The sequence below is a fragment of the Mastomys coucha genome, unplaced genomic scaffold, assembly GCF_008632895.1.
Source record: "Mastomys coucha isolate ucsf_1 unplaced genomic scaffold, UCSF_Mcou_1 pScaffold8, whole genome shotgun sequence".
Classification (NCBI taxonomy): Eukaryota; Metazoa; Chordata; class Mammalia; order Rodentia; family Muridae; genus Mastomys; species Mastomys coucha.
In genome coordinates this window covers 15922496-15927868 of record NW_022196914.1, presented here as the reverse complement: position 1 = coordinate 15927868, position 5373 = coordinate 15922496, and the positions used below count along the sequence as shown (strand labels likewise).

Here is a 5373-nt window from a genome sequence, read left to right as displayed (position 1 = left end):
GGCTCTTCTGTTTGCAGTGTCTAGTAATCTTATAACAGGAACTGATTAATAATTTGGTTGGAAATTTTTTTATGTTTGTTGTTGAAGGAATGTAGAAACTAGATTAATAAGGCAAGGAGCAAATAATAACACCAGGAAGATGACTACAAAAAGCATTGCAAAAGGAAGTATTCACTTCCATATAGGATTTTCGAAAATCCCAGAACTGGAGGTCTCACGTTCCCTGAAATTCTTTATGTCTGACTGTAGCTTCTGGATTTTATTTCTCACTAAACCAGATTGTTTGACATAGAAACAGCATTCTTCTTGAAGGAACAGGCACCTTCTTTAGATGTTTAGATGAAACATCTAGCTCCCATCGGTTTTGAAGCACTATGGCTGCCAAAGAATCAATCTGTTTCTGAATAGTAAGCATAGTTCCAGTCATTTCTTGAAGATCACTTTAAAACAGTTTCCTGACCCTATTTAAAAAGACTGTTATCTGTGGAGGTTTCTTGGACCTTGAATCTCCAGATGTAAGGGCTCCCCTGGATGGAAATGAACAGCAGGGGGAATACAAGAAACACATGTCTAATCCAGTGAGATTGAGTGCAGCTGACAGAGTGAAGTCTCATTTTCTGTGATTGGGGACAAAGTGGGAGGTCTCGACATCTTCTGGTGCTTAGGGTCCATGTGTATGAAGAAGAGTCATTTCTAGGTGGAGGTATGAAAGGTTTGAGGTGAGACAGGTGGACCCAATGAAAGAGTCCTTCGAGTTTAGCAACATAGGGGTCATGAGAATTACCTTAAAAGGGCCCTGTCATTTGGGGGAGAAGGGTGAGGGCTGATGATCTGGAAGGGATAGAACGACTTGGTCTCCAGTGTTGACAGACAGTGGATAGGAGACAGTGTGTGGCCATGGTAGATGGTGGGCAGCAAAGTTCCATAGAAGAGAACAGAGGTAGCAAAGTAATGGGGTGAGTAGATGGTCTAGGAGGGGAGAGCATTTAGGTAAAAAACCAGGAGTTAGGACTAGACATCCTTATATGAGTTCAAAAGGCAAGATAAGGAGAGGTCTCTTGGGGAGAGCTTGTAACCTGAAAAGAGCCAAAGGTAGGAAGGTAGGAGTATTACCCAACCAAGGTGAAGTTCCTCAGACATCTTAAAAAAGTGGTTTTAAAGAGTGGCTAGTTCTTTCTACCTTACATGAAGATTGAGGGTGGTAGGAAATATGAAAATACCAGGGGATGTCTAGGGCCTTAGAATTTGAGAAACTTGGGAAGTAAATCTGGGACCATTGTCATATTGGAGAAAGGCTGGGACAACAAACCAGAAAATGATCTCTTGGAGATCAGAGAGTGTCTGGGCCCTTTTGTTAGTTGTGGGAAATGCCTCTACCCAACCCGAGAAGGTGTCCACCAAGACCTGAAGGTACATGGCACATCTGACAATGGGCATGTGGGTAAAGTCAAGTTTCCAGTCAGTTCCAGGAAATGAACCTCTAGCCTGATGGGTAGGAAAAGGAGTGCTATGTTACCTCGAGTTGGAGTCTGACGTCTGACAGATTTTGCAAGAAGCAGTGATAGATTTTAAGAGACTTATATCCTCAGGAATAGGCTTTAGGTGGGTCTTGACAAAAGAAGACAATGCTTGGCTATTAGGATGAAAGAGTTGATGAAGATAGGACAGTTTGTCGGGTGTCAGGGGTGAAGGTGGAGATATAGGTTTTAGTGTAAGAATGTCCTGGGGAGCATGAGACAAGTCTAGGCCCCTAAGGGCTGCAGCTCTAGCTACCTTGTCAGCTCAGTTGTTTCCCTTGGAGACAATAGAATCATCTGTCTGGTAGGATCTACAGTGGACAATCCCAATAGCTGTGGGGAGGTGGGAGGCTTTAACACGGCCATAATTTGGTTTGATTAGTTATTGGTTAGTTGTGGTAAGTAAATTGTACTCCTTCCGGATAGCAGGATGGGACAGGAGGATATAGAAAGCATATTTGGAATATGTATAGAAGTTGAGGGATTTTCCCTGTGTCAGTTGAAAGGCATGGGTAAGGGCTATTAGTTCAGCCTGTTGACTGGTGGTATGAGTAGGAAGGCCCTGTGCCTCTACCACCTCCGTGTCTGACACTATGCCATAGGCAGCTCTTCTGGCCCCTTCATGTAAAAAGGAGCTGCCATCTGTATACCAGGTATAGATGGCCTGAGGCAATTTGCCCTTCTGTATACGTGAAGGATGAGGTAAGAGTTCCTCTAAAGTTTCAGGAATGAGATAGGGAGTGGTCAGTATTTGGTCAAGGATGAAGATAGGAAATATTAAGCAGCAGGCATGATTGGAAGGTTGTGTGGAGTCTTCAATTAGAGCTACCTGACTAGAAATAACCCTGGAGGCAGGTAGAGTCTGTAAGTTTTTGTAAGTTAGGGGCTGTGACAAGTTATGAGAAGAGAAGACAGTTATAGGTGACTCAAAGTTTAGTTTTTTTTGACTCTTGATTGAAGAAGTTCAGTGACTGCTAGGTAGCGATTCAAGGTGCTCATTCCTGGATGAATAGATCTAGATTTTTTTCGACAAGTATGCTACAGGTGCAAAAGAGGGTCGCAGTTGAAGATTTAAGACTCTAAGGGTAAATCTCTCTTTTTCAGTGAGGTAGAGGAAAAAGTAGGAGTCAGGTCAGGGAGATGTAAAGTTGGGGCCCTAAGGAGAGCCTGTTGGAGCCTTTGGAAGGGCTTGGGTAATAGGTTTCAGAAGAGGTTCATGCTGCTTCATATAAGGGACGAGAAACATGACATACCAGACCAAAGCAGTTCCACGTGTAAGAGGTTTATTGGGAGGGAGGGCAAGGTGGTGGCAGAAAGAGAAGGGGGGAAGACAGAGAGAAATCATGGGGGCCTTTCTTTATATATGAGTGATGACATATACGGGTAAAGGCTGGAGGGTAGCCAAGTGGTTTTAGGGAATATGGTGGCTGTTCCCTTGGCAACAGGTCTGCAGGTCCCCCTTATGTAATGACACGGGTTTTGGGGGTCCTGATATCAACAATATCATTTGTAAAGTGTAATATTATATTTGTATAAGGTAATAATTATGTCCATAATTATGGTGCCCCTATATTAAGATAGTCCTATATTAATAAATAATTTAATGACAACCAATGTGTTTATAGAACACATAAAATGTTAAAGAGCAATTTCCTCATCAGAATTTAAATTCATTTTTCCTAAAATTCTTTCACTAATAAGGGATTTTATATCTACAGATGCTTATCAAATATATATTTTATATAGCCAAATTTTAAATATCTATTATAAGAAATGTAGTTTGTCTATTATAAGAGCTGTAAATTTCAGTATTGGAAATACACAGTAAGTTTTGAATTTGATGTTATGTAGAAGGAAAGTTGGAATGAGTTTCAGTAGTAAAATAGACCAGGCAACAAAAGACCCTACTGTAAAATATGTCTCAATTTGTAGTTAATGGAGTAATCCCACAGCATACCTTACTACATCCCATTCCACTAGACAACTGAGTGGCTTCCATCTGTGAGGCTGACTCCTGGGCACCTGGGCTTGGAAGGTGGAAAAACTTTGGTCAAGTGTAAGGGGAAGGGAAGAGGGCACAAACTGAAATCAGAGACTATCTGTGAGGAGGTCTTGAATCACACATTCAATTTTTTCTTGAGAACATAGAGGGATTTGCCTTTTTTTACCATCCACAGGAAACTAGCCAACTCACTCTGCAATTGAAGCCAGCTTCAAATCAAATCTGACTTGCTTCTATAAAGATTGCCTTTCCACTGCTTAATTGATTCTTGAAGCAAATGCTTTTGGAACTAAAAACAACAATAAAAACAACAAATAGTTTCCAATTTCCCCCTCTCTGGTTCATACATAATTTCATGCAAAAACAATTAGGCATGCCACAAGAACACAACTGAGAAAAGACTAAAAGGGAGAAAAAGGAAAGAAATATGTAACACTAAAGCTGCCAAAAACAAAGACAAAGGATATTATAAAGGCAGCCAGAAAAGAAGGAAGCCACATGGAAAAGGCATATTGCCTTCAAAGAATGATTTCCCAAAAGCCAACAACAGAAACCAACAAACACTGGACTGTATGTTTGAAGTGATGACCTGGAATTCAATACCCTGTGAAAACATCATTCACACATGAAGAAATGCCATTTTATTCTTTTTAGAAAGAACAGATTCTGGGAGAAATAAGCCCTATATAGAGCTTTGGTTCATAAAAGGACTGCAGCAAGATTGTCATTCACTGTGAAAAATATAACAGTCAACTAAGAGGATAGAATAAGCATATGAAAGAATGTGAAAAATGGATATGAAGATGACCCAAAAGAAACAAAGGTAATGGGCTGCTCCTCTGAAACCTGCATATAATGTAATCATGCATTTCATACACGATCAACTATTAAAATAAACACCAATTAATACACATGTACATAACAAAACTGAAAGTATGGAGATATAAAGGGCAGGGAACACTTTAAAGAATTTTTTAATCTATGGTAATGTCTGAGATGTGGAAGCATAATAATATTTCACTGTTAGTGAGTCTAGAGCTACAGTTATATTAAACTGCACACTGATAATCAACTACTATTAAAATATTAAAATATGACAAAGGAAAGTGGAAATTAAGAAATATTATGTGTAATAAATTGAGGAAAAATGGAAACCATCATGTAATAAAATATACTATAATCAACAGCTGTTAGTAACCAGAATTTATTAAAGAATTGATCAACAGATGAATATGGACTTCTTGCCTTATGTGTACTAAGAGTAAAGCAATTGTATTCTGTTTGCACCTAGCATAACATTCCTGAAAATAAAACAAGCAAGAGGAAACAAAGAATATACTTTCAAAAACATTTGCACAAAAAAAGGCATTTAAAATGTGCTTGTGATCACTAAACCTGCGGCAACCAATAATTATTCTATTACAGTGCATACAGAGCTTCATCTTTTATTTTATTGTAATAAATTGTTTGTACTTTCTATATTATGTTCTTTTTCTAAGATTTCTTAGCAAAGAAATTCCACACTTCATCATAGAATTTTCCAGAATGATATTAATATTGGTGTATTTATTTGATTTGTACAATGATAATGACTCACAAAAAAAAACAAAATTACAACGAAGAAAAGCAGATGGTGTGTAATTACCAGTACAGAGGAGGCAAGCACTTCTGTATAAGCTTGTGCCATTCTGCATCCAGATTTAAGCCACCCAACTATTTGGACACGCCCTCATATATATGTTAAAAAGCTTACATAACTAGTACTTTCAAATTCTACCTCCCTGTCTCTCATGTCAAACTTCTTCCTCTCCACAAATCTCTCCCTTATGTACATGATTGTTTATTTTGTTTCAG

General features: G+C 38.8%; 1 long non-coding RNA gene across 1 annotated transcript; it reads left to right on the top strand.

Annotated features, from left to right (window-relative positions):
* Positions 1-1842: 1842 nt before the first annotated feature.
* LOC116083640 lies at positions 1843-3844 on the top strand. Its single transcript, XR_004115824.1, has 2 exons — positions 1843-1915; positions 3695-3844. It is a non-coding gene; the product is annotated as an uncharacterized LOC116083640 (long non-coding RNA).
* Positions 3845-5373: the final 1529 nt, after the last annotated feature.